This window comes from Lutjanus erythropterus, chromosome 15, assembly GCF_056507025.1.
Source record: "Lutjanus erythropterus isolate fLutEry1 chromosome 15, fLutEry1.hap2, whole genome shotgun sequence".
Classification (NCBI taxonomy): domain Eukaryota; kingdom Metazoa; phylum Chordata; class Actinopteri; order Lutjaniformes; family Lutjanidae; genus Lutjanus; species Lutjanus erythropterus.
Window position 1 is genome coordinate 17,628,029 of NC_139331.1, and position 13,840 is coordinate 17,641,868.

The window sequence follows — 13,840 nt, forward strand, 5'->3', positions numbered from 1 at the left end:
GTTATGATAATATCATTTATTTGCATTCGATTTACTAAATACATGCATACCATGAAGAAACAACTAAATACATGCACACAATAAAGAAAAAAGTTTAAATGTAGGCCTGTAATGTGAAAGTGCAACACAAAAAAGTATTCATAAAATAAAATAAAATAAAATAAAATAAAACATTTTTGGTAAAATCAAGCAGCAAATAGGTCTACAGTATGATGCTAAGCAGCTGAGCCCTGTGCTTTTACCACAAGAGGGAGACATTCACAAACACATTTCTCCTCAACATGGAACCAGTGACTGTAAGAAAAAAAACAGCAATTATCTCTGTGCCTCATATGAAACAGTAACACCATTAATAACATTAATCATAATATTAATAAAAAAACATTAATTTATTCAGATTTTCTGATCTAAAACTGTTAGTGAGCATAAAATGTGTCAGGCTGCTAACTGAAGTACTATTAAATGATTTAAATTAACAACAATAATAGATGTAACTGCTCTGATTACAAGAGATGATACAATAAATCAAAATAGGCTGAAAAACCTCTTAGGATAGGCCCACAGCATGTGTGTCCATACAGTCTACAGTAGTTTGTTGTCAGAGACTCTGGGACCAACTGTGTGAGTTCAGACTGTGTTTAACAACAGGGGGGGTAGGGTGGGAGGGAGGGAGAGCAGTGGGAGGTAAAAGACCAGTGACTTTAGGCTGCCCTTGAGGTCTGATACACATAAGAGTATTTTTTTCTTAAGATCACCAGTAAATCTGTATTAATTTTGACCAGAACCACTTAAAAAGAATCGTTAAAGCGGATTAATCAAGCCCGTCCTGTTTAATGTCTCCCGTTAATTAGTTTGTCAGCAGTGTTTTAATATCGCCTAATGACTTCATATTTCACTGATGACATTAAAGGGGTGTTAAAAGAGGGGAAATGGCCCATTCAGGATTCAGTTCTTTCGCTTAAGACGCCCTCGATGAATAAGACAAGGTCACGGAGGCCTAGCCTTTAGGGAGAGATACATTATCAGGGGATGGGGCTGGGAGAAATCCCATAGAGGAAGCTCTCTCCCCTCTAAAACAGCATGACGGGCACAATGTGATACAGTTCTGTCTTAGAACAATACACTGCACAGGGAATTCATGATACAGCTTAGGGCAGCCACGCTGTATAGGATGGCAGGATAGCCCCACAGTGCACAATAATACTGATATACTGGGGACCAATGCATGATGCTTTTTGGATGAAAGGGATGATTGTTAATCTGTTCATTTGCGTCTATTAATAACAATGCCATTTCATAATAATAAAGGCCTCTGAGAGAAAACAAAAGCCTAATATTTTCATTAGAAGTTATCCCCCTTTCAATCTCCATCAGCACTTTCTAAAGCTTCCTAAGCAAGAACAAAGAAATCAGAAATCGTAAAGTTGTAGCTCACAGTATTGAGGACACTGCATTTTCTCTGTGATGAAAATCCTATGTTAAACAAAATGCTCAATGGAGGCTAATGGATCCCGAACAAGTCCATGCACTGCTTCCAAAATGCTTTGTTTGACAAATCAATTTTCCCATAACCCGGTGAGGAGAAAAGTGATGCGGATTGATCGCCCCCCCTGACTTTGTTTCCAGAATATTGTTTGATGGCTGGATAGATTAATTGGTATGACATTTGAAAGCCTTCTCTTGACTGTCAGCATCCAAGCCTCTCTACGCCAATCGAACCCCGGTCTAATTGTCTCCTCTATAATACCTCACTTCACAAATTAGAGACGGTGCCTCTATAAACTATTCCCAATGTAAGACCCAAACAGAATCACACTGCTCAATCAGACGCTGGTTTGAATAGGGGTGATGCTGGGCTGATAAGATAGAGCGCATTAAAGGGCATCACCCAAAGTGCTGCGCCAGCACATCCTCCTCTCAGCACAGTGGATCTGAAATATACAAATAAAATCCCAGCAGCTGCTCCAAGTAAATACGCTCCAGACTCGTTAATCTACAGCAGTTCATACTATCTGAGTCTTAGTTAGGAGCCTAATTTGAATTAGGACGACTACAGTGAGGAAAATCACTTAAACCACTGACCTTGAAAACCCAGGTTATGTAGTCAAACGTGTATATTCTCAGATTTGATTTTCAAATGTGTTTTTGTTTTTCTATATATTTTCTGACATAATCAACATAGTCCTCTTTATAAAGGGCCTTTTTCACAGAAGACATCTTGACAGGTGTAAATAATAAAATGAATAATGGCTAAATTGCATTTAGCTGCTTCAGTTTCAGGTTCCTGGTATTGTTGTAAGCATAAGCTGCAAGGATAGATCAAAATGTTTGCTATGAAAAAAGCGTATTAAATTAAAAGCATGGGGTTATACATAACGGTTGATGTACAGTGAGCAGGTCGTTATCGTGAAATAAATCCCAACAGGATGATGCCCTGACATGAAACGGACCGCTCACTGCACATTATCCCGTTTATTACATGGTTACTTACAAAAAATATATATGTATATGGCACACATTTAAGTGACCCAAAATATTAATTTTAAAATGATTTTATGGCTTTATTTCCAAATACTGACCTGATCATTGTACATTATTCTGCTTGTTACATGGTTATGTACCAAAATCAAATCAACATTTTGACATTATTTTTGATATTTTGAAAATATTCATTCTGAAATTATTTTAATTATTTAACAGTGATTTTATTGTTGCTCTAGAGTCTCGAGTCTCTAGTGATTAGAACTGTGACCATAGCAACGGTTTGTTCTTCATAACAACAGTCTGTTATACAGAAATAACAGACCTGAGAATACTGTAATTGACCAATCAGAATCGAGCAACAAAGCCATGTAATAAAGCAATTTACTGTCACCTAATGTGAGGCAATATGAAGTTTTTCAGCTAAGATTTTTCCATACTGCTTAGGCTGTGGTATTTATACTTTATGGTTGAACTGGTCCTGGGGGTAAGGACTGCTTTCTTGGATAAAAAGGATTCTATATGATTTTTGCATCAAGGTGAAGAAGATACATATTGAATTTACCGAGTTAGATAGCTGTTCTTTTATTATTTTACCTATACTGCTATACAAAAAGATCTACATTGATATCACAAATGAAAGGACCGGTGTGTAGGATTTAGTGGCATCTAGTGGTATGGCTGCATGTTGGGAAAACTACAATGACACTGGCCGCTAAACTAACACAAAACATGAAAGGCCGTATCTACAGTGTTTGACTTGTCTGTTCTGGGCTACTGTAGAAACATGGCAGTACAACAAGGCAAGAAAAATGGAAAGAAATGAAACTGAACCTGATAATGGTTTCTGTTATCTGTACATAAAGAGAGCAGTATTCTTTGGCATTAAATCATATCTAAAATCAAAAGAATTTTTTCAACCCATACCGAATATTCATCAGTTTTGTGTGAGAAAAAAAAAAAAAAGATGGACACAGTCTGGTCTAAAAAACAAAAGCAGACAATAATCTATATTCTAAGTATTTTTCTACATAAAAAGGTCTCAATTTCACTGAATCAAATAAGACTGTAGTTACTGGGGTATCTGCCCTCCACAATTCATCACCATTTATTTATCATTCACAATGACTAATTGCCTGACTTGACTTCAATTTTGTGGGCTGGGTTCCTCACAGAGCAAGCTGCTCGGCTGCCCGCCTCCCTTCGCTCGCCGCACCTCCCTATCACCCCAACACACCCACTTGCCTTTGAAAAACTGTAATTGAATGAGTTTATGTCGTCAAATTGATTAATCATATTAATTTGTACTTATTAGTGGGATGGTTGAAAGCGATGACAATTAGATTAATGAAATTAGTTAATTCTTCCTACCCACACCATACTCCCAACTATAACGGACCAGAAAAAAGCATAGAAAGGGAGACTGTTATGACAAAATTGGCAATCAAGATTTGGCTGCTAATTGAATGTCTGCTTTTATTAATGATGAGGTTTATAAAAAGACCTTGAGAAAGGAATATTAATTGATTAATCAAAGTGCTCCAAATTAAAGGGGGAGTATACAAAGCAGAGGTTTGAAAATTTGCCTCATATTTGATTGTGAAGAACGCTGCAGTGTCTGTCACCTATCTGACAAACAATAAACAGTTTACTGACATCTGACTATATGAGGAGACCGGGGGCAGCTGTAATGTTTTCACATTTTCATAACTCACAGTCCACTTGAAATATGCTAGTCATCTTTATAAGATAGATTAATAATACAATTGAAATATTTTAATTTATAAGGACAAGAATATAATATAAAATTTAATGCAGGCCTCCACCAAGGGGGCAACTGTAGCACTGCAAAAAATAAGTCAAATTAATCCACTGTATCTGAAATAGAAACTCACCTCAAAGTAATCACATTACTGCTGTACTGTTTAAAGTTTTTTTCTTTTTGGTATATTGTATACAGTCAAAGTAGAAACCTATTTCTATTTTTGCTGAAGACTAGATTAGACTAACTAGATTTTAATTAATTAAACTGATTTAAAGTAATTTCACATTTAAACTGAGTGAAATATGTTCATTTTAAAACAGAAAAATAGGTTAAAACTGTGTTACAACTGCCCCGATCTTGTAGCCATGGGAAAATCTTGTATGCTAGCTAACAACATCTGTATTAGCATAGCTTTTCATGCTTTTCATTAACCAATAACCTAGGGATAAGATTAATGTGAGATTACATTTGCGGTCATCTAAACTTTAGACAGCATCAGGAAAATAATGAACATCCAAAAAGGAACTTTCATGCCTGAAAATAATTTTTTTGTTAAAAAAAAAAAAAAAAAAGAAAGAAAGAAAAGTAAAAAAACAACCTCGGTGAAATGGTCCTGCTCCTGTTCTTCCACAGGCAAAAGGAGAATCCTACTGAGCATGTGCAGAAAACGTGTCATCACTCTAGCTTGTTTCTAATTGGAGAAACTGAGTGTTACAATTTCCCCCATAACCCCTAGCTGTTAAATTTCCTTGTTGACTAAAATATTAATATTAAATTTTGGAAGTTTTGCCTGTGAATATTAAAATAAAAGAGAGTTTTCATATAATTGTCTCTCAGTCTGTTTTGATTAAACATCTACATGCCTTGACAACAGTTCAGAAATGTGTGACTATACTTTGCAAAGACGTTGGTGCAATAATGTCATCTTGACATTACTCTGAGGAAGAAGTCTTTATTTGTCAGTACAACATGTTGAGATGATGAAGAGGCTCCACTATTATAAAACGTTGCACAGACTTCACAGTGAAGCTGGAAGTTGCCTGACCACGGCTCATTTCTGCAGGGAGCCACATGTCCCAGTGGGACCGCGGCCATACATTCATCATGCCTGTTTGCCTGTTGTGGAAAAACAAAACCCACATAAATATATGTAAATATAAGTAAACAGAGTGTGAGATCCCTGGAGCCGATAGACTCCTTTGAATTTCATTACGCAACAAGCTGTCTGGTGGTTATAAACGACGCTCATGAAAGAGAAGTGATCGTTCGATATGATAAAGATGAAATGTAATAGTTTATGCCACCATGAATCTGATTGTAACGTCCACACTATTAGAACGGCTGATAAGAGCATTTATGACTATTTGCTTTATGTCATAAAGGGAAGTGGGCTGTTTGATTAATATGAGCAGCTGGCTGGCTGCAGGTTCAACAGATTGTGTTGTTGCATATAACTTACACAGGCGGTAATGGGCTGGTTTATATACTAAAATGTGAGCTGTCACACATGTGAGATAAGCAGAATTATGACTAGCACGCTCTGCATTTACAAAGTATAATGTAGGATATGCAAAATGTAGGTGAGTAATGTTTTTGTTTTCACTGAGGAAATATTAACTCCGATGGCAAGATGCTATCTGCTCATGTGCTCTATATAAAAGTGTAAAATAGGCTGGTTTCCGCATTCAAAAAACATATAAATCTTGCTCATAGTTACGCTGCAGGAATGGATTAGGCCTACACCATAACTTCACCTATTCAATCAATGTATTGGGTCAGCATTTTAACACACTGCTGTAGCTTAAATCATATTTAGCCTATTTCTCCATATGTAGGAAATTCTTGTTAGAGAAACAAAAGGTAAACTCAATCAATTTTACACATGAAATTCCGTTTGCATGTCTCGGGAAGTACTCTTTTGTGACTTTTGTTGAATGGACCCTTCATATGTCCCGCCTCTTTCTGTGTTTTCTGTGCTCCATCAGTTAGCAAACACCAAGCTTAGAACCACAGTCAACTTTCTCCTCGTCTATGCTGAAAGGAAAACCAAATTTTAAAGGTGATTAAGAGATGTTGCTGTAATCATCCTGTAAAAGTGACATAACTTAAAAAAAAACTTTATTATTTAAACAACATCTGGTCAAAACAATGCTAACAACTGGTGTACTTGTAAATGAGCTAGTTAGTTAGTTAGCATGTTGCTAACATCATGAAATGTCACCTAACTCAACATCAGTTGGGGATGAAGTCTGTAAGCTCCTCATCTCTCCTTGAAACTAGAGGCATAAGGCCACATTAGCCACTACTAACACAATATACCCAAATATCTGACTGTTGAGTTGCACTGTGTGTAATGTAAGGTCCAGGTTTTGACAAAGAAGAACAATGTATGGAGGGAAAAAGACTATATTTTTGGTTTTGCCACATCAGTTTCACTATTTAGTCCTTTAAAACAATATAACAATGTTATTGAAGTGCCCTACATTGGTGCAGTACTCTTTTAAGTGAAATCACAGACTCTTCTTCTAGTCTAAAATAAATAACAATTTATATATAGTATGTAATATTTGTTGTTCTTTTGTGTTTGAGTGAGTGACAAGCTTTCTAACAAGGTGATGAACAAGTCTTTTGAAAAAAGAAAAACTTTTGGAGAATACCTACAACACACAGTATATACACAGATGTTTATTACTGTGATGTTACACTGCTCCTTACATTGACCTGCAGCCTCCATTGGGACGTGTTGGCAACTAAAAACATTCAACTAGACAACAGAAACAAATGTTTGAAGAATTTAGGATTATGTTTGCATTACAGGAGTAATGTAAAACTCTACATAACATACTGTGTTGGACCTTAATTATTTTTTTAAGTTCTTTTTTGCCTTTAATTAGATAGGACAGCTGAAGACATGATAGGAAAGGGGATGACATGCAGCTAATGTGCCGCAGGCGGGAACCAAACCGGCAGCCGCTGCAGAGGACTGATAGCCTCAACACATGGTGCGCACGCCCTACCAACAGAGCTATAGGGGCACCTCAGGAAAACCCAGTTTTGACCCTCTGAGTGCCAGTTTCCGAATTCACCTGGAGGTTAGAGGCTGTTTGCCAAAGGGTGCACCCAGTCAATGTTATGGCATCTAACTGAGAAGCTGTAAACTATATAAATAATCATACATGTGGTCCATTAAAACTGCTGCAAAGAAGAATATTGCAGAAAAAAGCTGATGCCACAGATATGGTAATGCAAGTCTTCAAAGATGCAGAAAAAATGTTTTATTTATAATAAATCACTTTTGAAAATGCATGCCATCTGGGTTTTATTTGGGGAATTCCAACCTGATGCATAATATTATTGTGGAAAACAGGAACAGTTAATTTAATCCCCATGAAGAGCTGTGTGCACACATTACGGACCGATTTTTTATAACACTTGTACATGAAAAACATTTGTAATCAAAACATAATGGAGAGGACATCCACACCAATAACAAGATACTGATTTAAACACAGATTACAGCTCATAATCGGCTCATAATCAATTTAGGAGTATTAATGTTATGTCAAATTATTATTATTAATTTTTCTTTATTCTCTTCTTTCTTTGCAAATAACAAATTTTACTCAGGGAGACCTGTAATTAGGACTGCAATAAATGATTACTTTTATTGTCAATTAATCTCCAAATTAATTTCTTAATTATTTGATTAATCGTATGGTTTATAAAATGTCAAACATCAAAATAGTGGAAAATTGCCACTCACAGTTTCCTAAATCCCAAGGAAACACCTTGAAATGTCTTGTTTTGTCTGACCAACAGTCCAAAACCTTAAGATATTCACTTAAAAATGTGAATAGAGACAATATAAAACACAGAAAAGTAGCAAATCCTCACAATTGAGAAGCTGGAAAATTTGAATATTCAACATTTTTACTTGATAAATAACATAAAGTACCATGATTTAGTGGCATCTAGTGGTGAGGCATTAGACTAACCTCACCCTTCCCTTCCAAACATGTTGGAGAACCTACGGTGGCCCCAAAACTCATGAAAAACATCCAAGTCCCTATCTAGAGCCAGTGTATGGTTTGTCCATATGGACTACTGTAGAAAAATGGTGGCTGAACATGGCAGTGTCCATGTAGAAGGACCTGCACCCTCTGTAGATATAAATGGTTCATTCGAAAGTTATAAGTACCCAAAGAAAAACACTGCAATTATGAATTTAGTGCAACAGTGTTTGTGATTTTCAGGTGTTTAGAGACTACTGAAAATATACATATGGATATTATCATTTCATTTCTGCCATATTCTGCCAATCTTAAACACTGGAGCTTTAAACAATTATTAAAATAGTTGTCTGTCTATCAATCAACTAATCGATTAATCCACTAAATTGTTACTGCTCTAGTTGTGATTAATGTTAGCTTTTCTGAATATTAAGAGGCATGTTAACAGGATGAAAGTATGCTTCAGTCACTCTGAACTGAACAAGGTGAATGCGCACACTGGACACCCACAGGATGATGCTGTTATTGGATGTCCATTTGCCAATACCTGCCTGCAACTCCAGATCCCTAACGGCCCCAGATCATCCTGGATTGTAGCACTCAAACAGAAAATTATCTAAAAATTGACCAGTCATCTTTGGACCCAGCCCCTATAATGTTTCACGATCCTGACGTCCCACTGACAGGGGTCCAAACGCCTCTGTGCCAAACGTATTGACAGCCATCAATGTTAGACTTGATCAAATGCTACCGCACCAGTCAGAGGCCATCAGTGGTCAAGGCATCCTCATCGGCAGGATCTATCGTCTCTATTTACACAGTCCATCCTCTTTAAACTGTGCTATTGATCTTGGCCTAGGTCATGGAGCTTTGGCATCAAGGTAGGGGGGAGGTGGAGGGGTGGTGGATGGGAGAGTAAGGACAGAGGAGGGGGAGAATAAGGACACAGAGGAAGAGGTTTCCCCTGGGCGTCTCTAGTGCCAGTTTCTTCTTATTTAGCATTTGACCCTGCTCTTGGCTTTACTGCTCGATGCGGCCGCCTTATTTTCAGCATATAGTCAATGCCTGCCAATATTTTGAATGAATACTTGTCACTGCTCTTCAAGAAAAGCTTAAAGATACTCTACACAAACACACCTGATCTATTTAAGGTCAAAGGTTTCAGCGATTCTTTCCCTCCAAATTCCTTTCCTTGATTTTTGTCAGTATTTAAGTGAAACACAATATCAGCTGTCCTGCTCTTCCCAATGTGACAGGTGCTCCGTACCTCCACACTTGCTGCTCAAATATGGGCATTTCTCGTGGTCGCCTGTTGCTGTCGTTATTTTACAGCTCCGCGCTTCAGTCCATTAGCAACACCGCTGCCAGAGCAGAGCCGATAAACCATCTGGCCAGGCTCCTGAAACAGATAGCAGCCTCTTAATGGAGTGAAAAAGTAAAAGCAATTAATGTCACATTAGCACATCACTAATAAGGCCTGCCCTCCAGTATGCTGCAGGGAGAATAATCGGTGGGTTCAGACTGAGATGCATCCCAACAAACCTTCACTGTTAGCGCTGATAGTCCTGAACGAGGCTGAACGAACACATGAACAGTTTCAGGTCAACTGGTCATTCAACTCTTTTTACAATAAATTAAATTAAATTAAATTAATTAAACCTGCAGTAATTTAATAATGGCCTCTTGGGGGCAGTTCAACAAGACTGACATATTATCATCTCATAAATATTTGGCGAATGTGTTAGTAACATTAACATTTATTTGTATTTGCGTGTCTGGTCACCTGGCGAATTTAAATACTCTGTTTTGGTGGGGGGGGGTTTTGGCTGTTTTTGGTCTCCACCACACCCTGACATAAATATCTGGTTTGAGTCTACAGCCAGAGACATATCATTATTTTATCTTGTTTGAACTGTACCTCGTATTACATTTGTTGTTTTTCAATGTAAAACATAATTGTATAAAATAAGAAAGTCACAATTTGTCAATGGTTTGTCGTAAGTGAAACAGCTCAGTGAACTACCTGTATATATACAATCTTGCTGCCCCTTTTAATGTTATCTTACCTGAGGTGTTTTATCCAGGGACTCCTGGTGCTTTTATCAGAACAAATAAGATCAGTTGTTGTTTGACTAAATCCCAGAACAACAAAACTAAGGCATTGGACGTAGCTTTAGCAGCTAATGTTAGCTTTTGGAGGAAGAAAGTCATGATGTCACTCGCATGAATTCTGGATGTGTAGTTTTTCTAATTATTTGTCTTGACAGTCTGATGCAACAACTTTATACAAGTTATTTTTACACAGTTTCACAGTCTTTTTGCTATGGACTGCGCCCTTCCACTCCCGACTATCAGTGCGTGAGTGTTATGACCACGTGCTGTGAGTTACATGTCATGTAATGATGGTTGCAAGGTTTTAAAAACCTGTAGCGACAGATTGGCACCATGTAGCTATTATGTGCAGTTTTGTTGTATTTTATTTTGCCAGTTTATGATTAGACTGGACTGTGGCCTTTTCCAACCTGCTGTTTGCACTTTTTAGTGCAGATAGCTTGGATATTTCTTACTTGAAAAAATGTTCAATATTGTCTTATGAGGGAAAAAGAGCTGTGGTCATACAAGGGTAACCAACACACCAAGTTAGCATATTTCTTGATTTCTTACCCTACTCCTTTAGGTTACATTTTGTCTACCCTTGTGTACATTTGAACTTGAACTGCGGCATTAATTAAATATAGACAAATGCCAGATTGATAGGTCACTCCCTGCCTTCCCAGGCAAAGATTTCACCACACATTAGTGACCTGCATTGCCATCCTTAGAGTCATTCAACTGGGCTAGAAATAATCATCATTACAAGTAAATAAAGTGAAACATAAGTGAAATCTGCTGAAAAAATAAGAACTTTAAAAAAATGTCATAACAAGATATTATTCTCACCATCAACAAAATACCAATCTTTATCTTTAGCGTTATCTATTTTTTCTTTAACATCAGAAAATCTTCAGTGTTAGGAATAGATGCTGTTTTTGTGTTATTTTGTCATGGTGGCAGCAACACGCTGCCATATGGAACTCTAATCTGTGCTGAAAATTTGTTCCAAGTTTAATCATATGATCCAAGCCCTCATGTTTTCTCTCGGAAACCACAGGCAGAAATGCCTTTGTGAAATATACAATAAATGCCACTGAGTTCTCCATCACAAACATGGCACCTCCCGTACAGGAGCTGTGTGTGCGTCTTACGACCTCCCCGAATGATCCCCTGCGTTGTTGTCGTGACCTCCCTCACTTTCAGCTCTTCTTTGAACTGTAATTCAAACTTCACACAACGGCAGCGTCGTCTCAGGAGCTTTCCCAAAAACAATACATGTCCTCTCTGGCTTGAATGAGACTGGGGGTTTTAAGATCTGGCTTAATTGTTGTCTTTTCCCGTGTTTAATTATAAAAACACCAAAGCACTGTCATTGCTGCTGTCTAATTCCACCATGTTCCGCTAATTATGTTGTGTTAATAGAGGTTTTTCTGTTGCAGCGTCACACTCATTAACTCAGCGGTGACACTGCCCTTAATTGGATAAGAGGCCATTAAGTCACTTTTCTTTGATTAAAATTACTGCTTCTTTACAAACATCAACCCTGACACTAACTGGTTCAAAACTTAAGCTTTCATATAAAAAGCTCTAGGTTGCCTTCTGTGTTGGCTTTACTTTTATGAAAGACATTAGTTTAAAGTTGTATTTTTCTAATTTTCTAATTTTCAAATGTAATATCACTGACTTAAGTGCACATCATAAAATCTTATCATCACAGCTGTTCATACCAACATAAAGAAAAATCTGCACACAACGGCTTCATCCGTATCGGTGGTGTGAGCTGTATCACTTGCCACTGCGTGTTCTTGTTGCAGATGCTCTATAGGTTTAATAAGGATCAGTCTGGAAAGAGAAGCTCTACAAACCTCCAAAATGTCAGACACTGCAGTATCATCACTCACAGTAAGTGGGCTTCTTTTTTTCCAAGCGTCTCCCTTTGTCTTTTTTGTTGCGATCCTCCTGGGTCCAGAGCACAGCGGTGATGCTGTGAACTGATATGCAATTATTTAAAGCAGCTTCTAAAATATACAAACTCTCAGGTCAACTGATGGAGCAAAAATGTGATGTGTCTATGATAGAATTGAATTTATGTAGCTATGTAAGTTATACCATATGGAAAATAAATTGAAAAACCTTATAAAAATGTCTCATTGCCTCCAATAGTAAATGTTTATGTCTTATATGTCTTAGAAGACTTACATGTCTCAGACTTACCATATTCCCACAGCAGCCATTTTCCTTTGACGGGTGGGAAGCGCAAATGTTTTCCTCCTGTGTTCCTGGTTGCAGGTTTATTTAGACAAACTGTTATAATTTCACCACTTCCTAATTGATCAGCTACTGAAAAGACAATGGACTGTGAAAATGTGGAAGGACAGCAGTACATTTGATAACACATTACCAACCATAGCTAGCATTAGCATTGAGCCACTTCCTAGCTAACATTACCCGACATCATTACTGCCACATAAAACGCTGCTAAAGCACTTGTAACACCCTTTTGTGTAGGATGTTACATTACACAGAAATATGAGATCCAGTGAGCAAAATGTCACACAACTTTTCTGACTTGACCAAAACATTTCTGAAGTCACGTGAAGAGACGGCAAGATAGCTAGTTAACGTTAGACTGCAAGCTTGATTACATCAATGTGTTTCACTTGTATGTCCAGGCTCAAATAAATATGTCTAAGCCCTTTGCATTGATATTTCAGAATTAATTCACAGCTTTTATAACGTATTATGAAACACTATCAAAGAGAAACGTTAGCTAGGAAGCGGCTCAATGCTAATGTCAGGTGCAGCAGCTAATGGGTTATCAGATTTGCTGTTTTGGCTTCACTTTTTTCTCATACAGCAAAATTACAAGTATTAAATATGAATCAAGTAAACATTAAGTTTATAAAATATATTATAATAAAGCACAGGGCAAATTATGTTTTCTGTATGTTTCATATAATGTTTTGAACCTGGAACAGAAAATTTGAAGCATAGTGTTTAATTAAATATTTAATCATTTTATTGTCTCAGTTATAAAGACATGTGTTTTTTTTTATAAATAAATATGTATGATTACATATATGTTGCTTTTTTGGTATTCATCTTACATGTAAGATTGTTATACTTGCTAGAATTTGGTTTCACTAATTGTTGCCCATATCTTGATATTACGTATATCTACTGAGGGTATGTAGATTTACTGTCATATATATTACTTACAAGTTTCATATAAAACAATTTCAGACTATCAGGTAAACCCAGTACAGTCGACCATGCTGTCAAATCAATAGCGCTGCCTGCCACCATGTTTAAACATCTCAAAGTTAATATCAAGCGGACCTCCATTTAACATGAGGCCCAGCAGAGACAGAAAACAGACTGACACCACCACTGCTTTCCAATCCCCAGTACCCCTGTTCCCATACCCACACATGCCCTCAATTACCCTATGAGCACCACATGTGCAACATCATTAATAAGATCCACTAAT

The 13,840-nt window shown here is 37.2% G+C and overlaps 1 long non-coding RNA gene across 1 annotated transcript; it reads right to left on the reverse strand.

Moving 5' to 3' along the window:
• Positions 1-6,954: 6,954 nt before the first annotated feature.
• On the reverse strand, positions 6,955-12,341 carry LOC146314268 (uncharacterized). Its single transcript, XR_014771949.1, has 3 exons — positions 12,252-12,341; positions 9,524-9,655; positions 6,955-7,010 (listed from the first exon to the last, which is right to left on the reverse strand). It is a non-coding gene; the product is annotated as an uncharacterized LOC146314268 (long non-coding RNA).
• Between the last annotated feature and the right edge of the window lie 1,499 nt (positions 12,342-13,840).